The 13,006-nt window shown below is 48.6% G+C and overlaps 1 protein-coding gene across 1 annotated transcript in view; it reads right to left on the minus strand.

Moving 5' to 3' along the window:
• The window catches only part of PNOC (prepronociceptin), a 43,433-nt gene that overhangs the window by 12,197 nt on the left and 18,230 nt on the right, over positions 1-13,006 (minus strand). The gene's annotated exons all lie outside the window — the stretch shown is intronic.

The raw sequence follows: 13,006 nt of genomic DNA on the forward strand, positions 1-13,006 counted from the left end.
AAGTCTACCGTGCCTATCACTGTGGTATCTGAGCCTCCCTGATTCAAGTCATCCTCTGCTATTGTCTCAGTGTCACACACTGGCCCACCACCAGTCATCTCCCCTCCTGAAGCAATTATTTCCAATGTCACAAGTCACCTACATTTTACTGGTCATTGTTGCCAGTGGCTGCATGCCAGCTATCACTCATATCCATCCTGCCACGCTCTCAAGTGGAACAAGAAACTTAGCTCCTTGCAGGGCAAATCAAGTCTGTCATAATGTAAAATGCTCTTCTTCGGTGCTCAACTTGCATCTGGCTTGAAACAAAATGTGAGACTGTACTGGATACCACCCAGTGTCCCAGAATCACGAACCAGCAGGAAGTCTGAACTCTTGCCTACGTCTCACTTTCCTTGATCTTGCCTGGAAATATTTCCAACATGGACAACTATCGGTACTCAACGGGCATAAGATCTAACTACCTGTCGTCCTTGATATTAAACTCTGTCTCTTTAGGGGCAACCATGTACCAACCTTCTTGGCCTTTAGGGCTAAGGAGACAGTCCTCACTACTATTGCACCAGCAAAGAGTATAGCTGAGAGACTGGACAGAACCAGATCCTCTCCAAAACAGAACTTGTCTATATTCCTCAGCGAAAAGCCTGACCTCGCTTACACCAGATAACTCCTTTGACTTCAGTAGTTAAGTCCAAGTGTGACTGAGATCTTGAATCTGATCTAGTCATGCTACAGAACAGGTCGCCTGGATCAGTTTTCCCCAATTCCTGTAAAAGGGAGTTCCAGCTACATGCTCGGTACTCACGAGACACAGCAATCAGAGGCGCTGCCCTGACGAGCTCATGGATAAGCTGCTTACTGACACAGAGAAGCCCTGATAGGCCTGGGAAAGCAGAGACGGGAATAACTGAGCAAGGTTCAAGTTTCAGCCTTTTGAGGTAGTTCTGTGACAAAATGGTGGCGTGGGGGCTAGAACCAGCTCTGGGGAAATAATTTTTCACAATAGAAAAAGGGACTGGAGCGATTTTGCTCTAACTTTAAAGAGGAAAAAAATACATCTTTGAGTCTTGAATCTTAGCCTGAGCTGGGAACTTGTCAGAAATCTGAGCATATGGAAATGGGGGTTTATAGTAGCTGATTTGCAAATTATTGCTAGTAAGACAGAAAGGGAGTGCCACCTCCTGGGCAGACTATGGCCCTGATCCTGTTCCCCTTGAAGTCATTGGTCCTATATTAGTTACCAGAATAAGAGAGCTACAGGATCATAGGAACAGATTTGCTTTATTACCTTCTAGTTCTTATTTACTTCCCCATCCATTCCGTTCTTTTGTACTCATTTGCCACCCTCCCTCCTGCTCCAAATACCCGTTAGTTTAGCTGCCTGCCAGGGGCCACTCACGACGCCAGCTGCTAACGTGGATTCTTCCAGTGCCTGCATTCATTCATCTACCCTAGTGATTGCCTGGGCTACTGAGCCAGAAAGTGACCATCTGCTGCGAGGCCATCACGTCGCTGCTCCCAAGCGCAGCAGCTGCGAGCTCACGGAAGCCATCTCCCTTCTGCAGTGCTCCTGAAGGGCTGTTGAAGGTGCAGCATGTTACGGCAGGGATTAGTCACAGTGCTGAAGCACAGAGAGCGCAGCATGGGATAGTGATGGGTGTTCAAATCTAACCGGAATGATGCATCAGCTGTGTTAACTGTCTGTTCTCCTTTAGAGGGAAATTGGGGGTGGGGAGTCAAGAGCTGGGGAGGTTCCGAACGCTTCTCTCAGAGACCAAGTCAGCCAGCAGGAGGGTCTTCATTAAAGTGCTGCACCTGTGCCGATGCAGCATTTTAAATGTAGACTTGCCCTCAGAATGAATCAAGGGCTTGGTGTAGAACAGGGGTGGGCAAACTTTTTGGCCTGAGGGCCACATCGGGGGTTGCAAAACTGTATGGAGGGCCGGGTCAGGAAGGCTGTGCCTCCCCAAACAGCCTGGCCCCCGCCCCTATCCACCCCCTCCCACTTCCTGCCCTCTGACTGCCCCCCTCAGAACTCCTGACCCATCCAACCCCCCCCCGCTCCTTGTCCCCTGACCGCCCCCTCCTGGAACTCCTGCCCCTAACCGCCCCCCGGGACCCCACTCCCTATCCAACCCCCCCGCTCCTTGTCTCCTGACCGCCCCCTCCCAGGATCCCACCCCCTATCCAAGCCCTCCTGCTCCCCATCCCCTGACCAGCCCCAAGAACCTCCACCCCATCCAACCACTGCCTATCCCGTAACTGCCCCCCGCAACCCCCCACCCCCTTACCATGCTGCTCAGAGTGGCAGAAGCTCGCAGCCCCGCTGCCCGTGCGGCGGCGTTGCTGTGGGGGGACAGGACAGCAGGGGAGGGGCTGGGGGCTAGCCTCCCCGGACGGGATCTCAGGGGCCGGGCAGGATGGTCCCACGGGCCATAGTTTGCCCACCTCTGGTATAGAATATAAACCAGTACCTTCCTGGGACCGAGTCATTTGCACTGCATGTCCTGTGCATGGTTACAGGGTAGAACGTACAACAGGAGGTAACTGTAACTGGGGGACTGTTGTGCTCTAGGTTCTCAACTGGGGGACATCAAACTTTAGGGGAGTGCAGTGAACCAGGTCAAATTTGAGTTAGTGGTGTTGAGACCTGGCACAGAATTCAGGTTGCATTTCTCAAACTAGGCACTCTAATGACTTCAGCTCTATCCCTGCAGCTATGCCCTGAGTGTAGGGAACTCAGACCACCTCATCCAGCCACAACAAAGAGTTTCATTTGTCAGTGAAAAAAACAATCCTAATCATACAGTGACTGAGCCACTACACAACCTTCTTTAAAGTCGCACATCACACACACCAAAGCATTTTACAAATTGTTACCTAGACACAGAAGGCAGTCGTTCCCCACACCTTATTAAGAGCCTGATCCTTCAAGGTGCAGAGGATACTCAGTACAAATACATTAGAAGCAAGAGAAAGACCAAGGACAGGGTAGGCCCGTTACTCAATGGGGGGGGGGGGGGAACAATAACAGAAAATATGGAAACAGCAGAAATGCTAAATGACTTTTTTGTTTCAGTTTTCACCAAAAAGGTTAATAACAATTGGACGTCTAACACAGTGAATGCCAGTGAAAACGAGGTAGGATCCGAGACTAAAATAGGGAAAGAACAAGTTAAAAATTACTTAGAGAAGTTAGATGCCTTCAAGTCACCAGGGCCTGATGAAATACATCCTAGAATACTCAAGGAGCTGACTGAGGAGATATGTGAGCCATTAGTGATTATCTTCAAAAAGTCATGGAAGGTGAGTGAGATGCCAGAGGACTAGAAAAGGGCAAATATGGTGCCAATCTATAAAAAGGGAAATAAGGACAACCCGGGGAATTACAGACCAGTCAGCTTAACTTCAGTACCTGGATAGATAATGAAGCAAATAATTAAGTAATCAATTTGCAAACATAAGAACAGCATACTGGGTCAGACCAAAGGTCCATCTAGCCCAGTATCCGGTCTTCTGACAGTGGCCAATGCCAGGTGCTTCAGAGGGAATGAACAGAACAGGTAATCATCAGGTGATCCATCCCCTGTTACCAATTCACAGCTTCTGGCAAACAGAGGCTAGGGACACCATCCTGGACCATTCTGGCTAATAACCAATATCCTCCGTGAATTTATCTAGTTCTTTTTTGAACCCTGCTATAATCTTGGCCTTCACAACATCCTCTGGCAAAGAGTTCCATAGGTTGACTGTGCGTTGTGTGAAGAAATACTGCCTTTTATTTGTTTTAAACCTGCTGCCTATTAATTTCATTTGGTGATCCCTAGTTCTTGTGTTATGAGAAGGAGTAAATAACACTTTCTTATTTACTTTCTCCACATCAGTCCACACCTAGAAGATAATAAGGTGATAGGTAACAGTCAGCATGGATTTGTCAAGAACAAATCATGTTAAACCAACCTAATAGCTTTCTTTGTCAGAGCAGCAAGTCTTGTGGATGGGGGGGAAGCAGTAGATGTATATATCTTGACTTTAGTAAGGCTTTTTATACTGTCTCGCATGATCGTCTCATAAACAAACTAGGGAAATATAAGCTATATGGAGCTACTATAAGATGGGTGCAGAACTGGTTGGAAAACCGTTCCCTGAGAGTAGTTATCAGTGGTTCACAATCAAGCTGGAAGGGCCTACCAAGTGGGGGTCCCACAGGAATCAGTTGTGAGTCTGGTTCTGTTCAATCTCTTCATCAATGATTTAGATAATGGCATAGAGCAGGGGTTCTCAAACTGGGGGTCATGACCCCTCAGGAGGTCACAAGGTGGTTACATGGGGGTCGCGAGCTGTCAACTCCTTGGGACTGACAGCTCCCAGCCCCCATTAAATTAAATTACCCCTCCCATTTTTAATGGATCGGGGGAGGTCACACTGAGAGGTTTGCTGTGTGAAAGGGGTCACCAATACAAAAAGTCTGAAAACCGCTGGCACAGAGAGTACACTTATAAAGTTTGTGGACAATACCAAGCTGGGAGGGGTTGCAAGTGCTTTGGAGGATAGGATTAAAATTCAAAATGATCTGGACAAACTGGAGAAATGGTCTGAAGTCAGTAAGATTAAATTCAATAAGGACAAATGCAAAGTACTCAACTTAGGAAGGAACAATCATTTGCACACATACAAAATGGGAAATGACTGCTTAGGAAGGAGTACTGTGGAAAGGGATCATAGTGGATCACTGCTACAAAAAAAAGCAAACATCATGCTGGGATGTATTAGCAGGTATGTTGTAAGCAAGACATGAGATGTAATTCTTCTGCTCTACTTAGCATTGATTAGGCCTCAATGGGAGAATTGTGTCGAGTTCTGGGTGCCACATTTCAGGAAAGATGTGGACACATTGGAGAAAGTCCAGAGAAAAGCAACAAAAATGATTAAAGGTCTAGAAAATATGACCTTTGAGGGAAGTTTGAAAAAATTGGGTTTGTTTAGTCTGGAGAAGAGAAGACTGAGGGGGGACATAAGTTTTAAACTACATAAAAGGTTGTTACAAGGAGGAGGGAAGAAAGTTCTCATTGACCTCTGAGGATAGGACAAGAAGCAATGGACTTAAGGTGCAGCAAGGGTGGTTTAGGTTGGACATTAGGAAAAACTTCCTAACTGTCAAGATAACTAAGCACTGGAATAAATTGCTGAGGGAGGTTGTGGAATCTCCATCATTGGGGATTTTTAAGAGCAGGTTAGACAAACACCTGTCAGGGATGGTCTAGATAATACTTAGTCCCACCATGAGCGCGGGGGACTGGACTAGATGACCTCTCAAGGTCCCTTCCAGTCCTATGATTCAGCTGGTGCTCAGCATAACCTGCTGAATCAGGTGGCCAGCTCTCCAAGTGTCCTTAGACACATGGCTAACATGTCTCTGTATGCAAACTTTATTTGATCAGATCATGAAGGTAGAACACTTGTATGAAAAAGGAAACGGTTGCCGTGGTGCCAAAGCAGCACATTTACTACCAGAGCTATGTATGAGAAGTTAGAAAGCTAATATTCTGCAATACACAATTTCAAGACTCGACATGTGAATAAGATAGGCTGGCAACTCTGGGGGCAGTTTGGGTGCCTTGTCTGAGGAGTACACGGTAATGTAGCCGTATCATTTTTGCTGTTGTAAAAAGGGATGGGGCTCTAAGTTTTTAAAAAAAAATTCTACGGTGGGGGGTGATTCAGAAAAGATTAAGGACCTCTGCTTTAGTACAGCAGTTCTTAAACTATGGGGCGGACCTCCCAAGGGAGGCGCGGGAATGTGTCAAGGGGAGTACGAGCTGTGTGCTTTATTTTATTTTATTTTTTTAAAGAGCTCCAGCTTTCAGTGGGAGGCAGTCTCAGGATCTCCTCATCCCCAATCCCTCACCTGGTCAGCTCCGGGTGGCAGCAGCAGTGCAGAAGTAAGGGTGGCAACGGGGCGCGAAGTCTGCTGTGAAAAGTGATATTGACAAATTTCACTTTTCACATTGCCACCCTTTTGTGCTGCTGCTGGCACAGCGCTGCCTTCAGAGCTGGGCACCCAGCCAGCAGCCCCTGCTCTCAGCTCTGCCGTCAGAGCTGGGTGGTGACAGATGTACTTGGGGAGGGGACATAAATGACTACAGACACAAAGAAGGGGGCCTGATCAAATAAGTTTGAGAACCACTGCTCTAGTAGATTGAGTGATAGGATTAGTAACAAGTGAAGAGCTACAAATGTAATTAAGTCAAATTCTCATTACACTCGTGACAAACTAGAGTAACTCCATTGACCTCAGTGGGTCATTTGGATTTACACTGTGACTAAGGACTCAATTACCAGTGTGGGACTGAGTACCTCTGAGCATGTCCTGTGTGAACGTGATGTCTCCAGAAGTCTGAGCAGATTCAAGCGCTGTGCCTGACTCCTGCATACTAAGTTTTACTCTACTGCCGGTTACACTGTTCTGTCTATCTAGGTTCTTATACCACACTCATCCCTGTAGTATCTGAGCCTCTTCCAGGTGGTAGCACTTTTTCTACAAGATGGTAAATTATTTGTATGCGCTGCTGCTCTGAGAGCTGCTAAGCTGTGTGAGGTATTAAATACCCTGTTGCTGCTCTCCAGGTCTAAAAGAGTGCAGACTGAAAATGTCAACTGTCATTCCATGTTTTTTTAAGCAGGAGAATAGAGAGGAAGACTGGTTTTGTGGTGAAGGCCTTGGGAGAGAGGGTTGAGTCATTTGCTCTGACATAGAATCTTTGTGGCTTTGGGCAAGTTACTTCACCTCTGCTCCTTATCTATAGAATGGGGACAAAGATGCTTCCTTTGTCTGTATCTAGTTAGGCTGTAAACTTTTTGGGATAGTCCCTGGCCTGAAGAACTCACAATCTAAATCGACAGGCACCTGTGCAGTAGGCCCCAATCTTCGCCGCGGCCTCCTGATGCTACTGGAATGCATTGCACACAATAATTCTTCATTTAGAGATCTGTGAAATCCACACATGTTAAAAGACAATCCAGGTGCACTTTATGGTGAGTCTTCTCCTGGCAAACAGAGCCAGCCAGCTCAGAGGGTATGTCTATATTGCAAAGAAAAACCCACGGTACCAAGTTTCAGAGCCCAGGTCAAGTGACTGGGGCTTATGGGGATCGTGCTATGGGGCTAAAAATACTAGTGTAGATGCTCCCATTTGGGGTGGAACCCAGGCTTCGAGTCCCTCCCCATGGGGTGGATTTCAGAGCCTAGGCTCCAGCTACAGTGGGAACATCTATGCTGTTATTTTTAGCCCTGAAGCACGAGCCCGAGTCTCATAGACTCATAGACATTAAGGTCAGAAGGGACCATTATGATCATCTGGTCTGACCCCCTGCATGCTGCAGGCCGCAAGACCCTTCCCTGGACTCTACCGTTGAAGTCCCCAATCCTGTGTTTTAGTGACTTCAATCGGCTGAGACCCTCCTGCTAGTGATCCCTGCCCCATGCTGCGGAGGAAGGCGAAAAACCTCCAGAGGCTCAGCCAATCTACCCTGGAGGAAAATTCCTTCCCGATCAATTGACCTGGGCTCTGAGACTTACTGCCATGGGTTTTTCTTTGCAGTGTAGGCATAACCAGAAAAGTGCAGTGCATTCCCCACCACCCCAACCATCTCTACCCCCCACTCCCCCAGCCTTTCCAGGTCGGCACTGGCCAGAATCACACTTATAAAACATAAACCCAACGCAAAGTTTTGAAAGGTTTGGAAGATCCATGTTTGCTTCCAAAATCACTAGGCTGGGTGATGTGGAGGCACCATGATCAGCTGATGTCTTGGTTGGCTGTAGCTAGGCAATTACACTCTGCCCATCATCATAGTATCTGGTAATCATCATCTAAGCATTATTATCCCCATTCTACAATTGGGGAAAGATGGGCACAGAGAATGATTGATTTGTCCAAGGTCACTTGGCAAGTTAATGGCAGAGCCAGGACGGGAATGCAAGACTCTTGGGTCCTAGGGTAGTGCCCTAACCATTGGGCCATACTGCTTCCCACTCCTGCAGCTAACGGGTGCACTGAGCGTCCCTAGAAGGACCCCCCACAATAGGAATTAACTATTTATAGGAGGTTTGCTGATGCAGAAGGTGCCTCCTGCAGGCCAAATCGGGCCCATCTGCTGCAGGGTGATGGATCCTGCAGGGCATTCAGTGCAGAAGATGCATCCTGTGAAATGAACCCAAGTGACTCAGGACTTGTCACCATGACAAACGCAAGTAAAACACTGCAGTGATGTATTGGCTTGGGCTTGTTAAGAAATAGAAAGGGGGAGGGGAAATCAATACATACCAAGTAGAAAAGAACAATAGGGAAAGAAAGTCGCCTACCAAGGCTGTCACAGAGGATCAATAGAGAGGAAAAGAAAGCATTATGAACTGTGAAAAAGTACTGGCCAGAGTCTCTAATGGCTCTCATGCCTGTGTGCTCTTTAATCAAGTGCTGAAGGCAAGTCTCATTTTCCTGCACAACAGGCTAGAAAGATCGGAGCAGTGATAACCAAGGAATGAGAAGATACTGATCTAGACATGCAAACTTCCCTAGGGAAGCTAGGGCCTGATCCGGAGCGTGGTAAGCAAATGCAGCTCTTACTGACTTCCAGGGGAGATGCAGCTACTCATCACCTCTCAGGATCAGGCCCTTCATTTCCATCATAGGATAGGGAGGATAGAAATGTCCTTTTTCCTATCCTTCCAGTCCTGCTCTGCCCCTCTCCACCTGTGTGATCTGCATCAGGAGATGCTCAGAACTAAGGGGTGCTCATTAATCAGTTTATATGTCGAATCAGATCAGAACGTTGCCTTGTATTGAGCCTCGCTGGTCTTGACAAAGACAGTTTTCACTTGTATGTGTAAGGCTGAGTCCTGAGGGACAAACAGCTGGCAACAGGGATGAGTTGTTGAGACAAGTTAGATGGGGGGTGACTCAGGAGACTAGCAAGGCTTAGCATTGTTTCTGAAAATGTGTCTAAAGACTAGATTATAAAGTTACGCGCCAGCTCCCAAGCCTCATGTCTGTTGGGGTCGGGGAGTCGGGTCTGACATGCGGATTCATTCCTTTCCAATTAAAAGTTTCCATTCTGAATGCACTTACTGCTAGCTTGACAGCCCTGGAGTTTGAAGTCCTCTAGTTATCCCCAGAACATTTACAACAGGAGGAGTGCTCGTGCCAGCTTCCTCCATCACTATGCCTCAACCTTGCCCAGGAGGAGAGACCATTTCTAGGAGTCAGATGACCATGCACCCTCCATGGACCATGCAGTTGTTGGTCTCTGTGTTGAGAATGCTGAGAAAGGGGACCAGCTATTGTCCATTATGTTGGGACCATCTGGGCACTGGAAAGGGGGTGGGGGTTAAAGACACCAAGAATGTTTCGCAGAGGTCACCAAACAGGCAGCAGCGGCTTTTGATCATTACCAACCCAGGCTGGATTCAGCCAAAGGTGGTGGTTGTGTGTGTGTGTGTGTGTGTGTGTGTGTGTCTTCAACACACTATTTTGCATGTAAAAGAGAGGCTGTGACTTAATATACTTCAGAGTAATATTCATGCATGAAACTGTAAGGTGGCCAACGCCTTTATTCTAAGTTGTGGGTTGCAATGGCAGGGGCTGAGCTTCCGAAAAGGGACAGAGGTTTAGATGAGCATCCAAAAGTTTGGCTGACACTACTGAGACTGTAAGGGGCAGGGACTGTCTCTTTATTCTAGGTTTGTACAGCGCCTTGCCAAAGGGTCCTGGTTTCTGACTGGGATTTTAGGCGTCCCAGTAATACAAATCATGAAGAATAATCTAGACATTTTGGATTTACACAGCTGAGTCTGGAAATCACACAAGAACGGCTTCTCTCTGAGTATTTAGCACTTCTAGCTGCAGTGCACAGGGTTGTATGAAAGAGACAGAATAAGGATGGGAAAGTTCATCCAAACCCAACTGGCACAGAGGTGGACCTGGGGGGAGTTCTGCTCCCTCGACCCTAGTAGAAGAGGGACATTCCTCCCTCGGCTTTTAGCTGTGTATCCCCACACCTCCCTTATTGTAACCCTTGCCCATCCCTAGCTTGGAGTGGGAAGGCAGATTGCCCTCTAAAATCCATATGAATAATTGGCTCTTCAGAGCCCAACTGGTCAGAGTGGTCCCTGTTAAACTGAGCAGGCTTCCTGCACACCCCCTTACTGCCACCAACGCAGGTAGCAGGGGCCTGGATGGAATCTAAACAGTTGTACAGATAAGAGCACTAACCACTAGATACCTGGGGCAGCCAATATGCATTCAGCAATAGGATTCATTTGGCCTAATCTGTCATCATCATGTGGCCAGATTAGTGTGACCGACTTTGTAAATCCTTTTCCTGACACTTCAATCAGTTGACACCAGGAGGCATCTAAAGCCAGCCCTGAACATGAGTGTTTGTGGATCAGGACTCGCAGTGCAGCAGACTGTGTCAGTCTGAAGTCAGAGACATGGTAAAGCTGGTGCGTTAGATCCCCCAGCTCTGCCACCTAAACCCTGTGATGGGGGGTGGGGGTGGGGGTTGATTTCAGGCCTTGTATCCACCTCTTCCAGTGTAAATACAAATCCTTGGAAATTCTTCCTCTGCACAGCACACCAAGGAGTAGAAACTACTACTGAGGGATAGCTCAGTGGTTTGAGCATTGGCCTGCTAACCCCAGGGTTGTAAATTCAATCCTTGAGGGGGCCCTTTGGGGATTGAGTTGGGGATTGGTCCTGCTTTGAGCAGGGGATTGGACTAGATGACTCCTGAGGTCCCTTCCAACCCTCATCTTCTATGACCCATACAGATGGGCATTCTATCAGCCACTTCCCATTGTTTATTAATATGCACCAGACAGGAATCAAATCCTGACTCTCCTTGAACCCAACTGTAACTCCCTAGGCAAACTGCAGGAGCCCTTCTTCTGGGTGCAGTTACTGAGACTTGTTTTTTATGAGCTGGGATTTTCCGCTCCTTTGCCCGGTGCATTCTGTGGTACCTCTCGTGAGTCATAAACTTCAACAGAAATTTATAGAGCCAGACAAGGCCTTTCAAACACATTGTTACCAATAAAACTGGTCAGGACTCACTGCCTAACAAACACTGTGCCAGAGAGAGAGAAGGGGATGTGAAGAAGAAGAACAAAAGCAGGACCATTCTTCTCCATGGGCTTAAAGCTGCAGTAGAATAGGGGGATAGCAGTGAAATGTTTGGGTCACGCCAGCTGGGATCCAGGTGCTGGTCCTATCACTCCCAACAGCCTTGTCTCTGTCTGGGCTGACTCGAGGGTTGACACTTTGAAAAACTCTTTTTCCCTCAGGACAAAGTCACATCAGGAAATGGCTCAGATTGTATCTATGAGCATCTTGGGACTAGAGATTGTTTTGGAGTAGGGTGGTCAACTTTCTCATTTGTGAAAACCAGACACTGAGCACTGGAACCTCTCCCGCCCCCCTGCTCTGCCTCTTCCCCAGAGGCCCTGCCCCTAACTCCACCTCTTTCCCTCGAGGCCCCACCCTTGCTCCTCTTCCTCCCGCCCCCATCACTCACTGCTCTCTCCACCACCATCCCACTGCCTGCTGAGCAGGGCTCTAGAGGTGACTGGGGCAGGACACTGGAGAGAGAGCTGGGCTCCAGGGGTGAGTAACTGGGATAAGACAGGGGAGGGAGAGCTGGGCTCTGGGGGTTGGGGTGGGGTGAGTGGGGCAGGCAGAGCCGTGCTTGGGGCAGGACGTGGGAGCCACCAGTATCTCTCTCCACCTGAGCCTTTCCTGAGTGCTCCTCCAGGCTCCAGCAGCAGCTGCTGCTCTTCCTGCCCCCTGGTGGCAGAGGCCAGTTACTGTAGCCAGCCAAACTTTTAGTGTCTGGTCAGCAGTGCTGACCGGACCTGGCCAGGTTCCCTTTTCGACTGGACTCTCCGGTCCCTATTTTGGGGAGTGGGAAGCGGACAACACCAAGATCTCAGCTTTCTGATTACCATGGGGGCCCTCAACATATCAGATTGAAACTGCCCACTTGTGTGTCCACAGCCCCAGCCAGCCTGTCTTTCTGTGTTATTTGTAATGCACTCATTGCTGTAGTGTCGCAAGTGTCCTAGTGGAATCGAACTGGGAAATTCTAGGATTGTTGCTGGAAATAAGACCTCTCAGTGTCTAACTGACCTGCACACAGGTGACAGCGGGGTGAGAACTTGTGACCTGCTGCTCCTAAAATGGAGGCCTTTACCCTTGCTAGCCATGCGTATAATACAATAGCTGCATGCGGTGCTATGTAATAGGTATGCTGTGCCAAACAGACGGGTCCCACAGAGTATTCCAGCTTTATGACGTGCCTCCCAGGGCTCCTAACCAATTCAGAGACGAGGAGGGTGGACCTGATTCACTACGGCGCTATTCTAGTTTTACACTGGTGTAACTGCATTAACTTCAGTGGGATTACTCCTGATTTACACCAGGGAAAGCTAGCTCAGAATCAGGCCCCTTGTTTCTATGCTTTGTATTTACTTGACTGTCCCTCTAGCCCAGGGGTGGCCAACCTGAGCCTGAGAAGGAGCCAGAATTTACCAATGTACATTGCCAAAGAGCCACAGTAATACGGCAGCAGCCCCCCATCAGCTCCCCCTGCTCCCAGCGCCTCCCGCCCACCGGCAGCCCCGCCAATCAGCGCCTCCCCCTCCCTCCCTGCACCTCCCGATCAGCTGTTTCGTGGCATGCAGGAGGCTCTGGGGGGAGAGGGGGAGGAGCAAGGGCATGGCAGGCTTAGGGGAGGGGGCAGGAAGGGTTGGAGTGGGGACAGGGGCTGTGGCAGAGCCAGGGGTGGAGCAGTGAGCACCCCCCGGCACACTGGAAAGTTGGCGCCTGTAGCTCCAGCCCCGGAGATGGTGCCTATACAAGGAGCCGCATGTTAACTTCTGAATGTGGCTCCGAAGCCCCAGGCTGGCCACCCCTGCACTAGCCATTGATTATCTTAATCTGCAACCATA

The sequence above is a fragment of the Chrysemys picta genome, chromosome 3, assembly GCF_011386835.1.
Source record: "Chrysemys picta bellii isolate R12L10 chromosome 3, ASM1138683v2, whole genome shotgun sequence".
In the NCBI taxonomy this organism is placed as follows: Eukaryota; Metazoa; Chordata; order Testudines; family Emydidae; genus Chrysemys; species Chrysemys picta.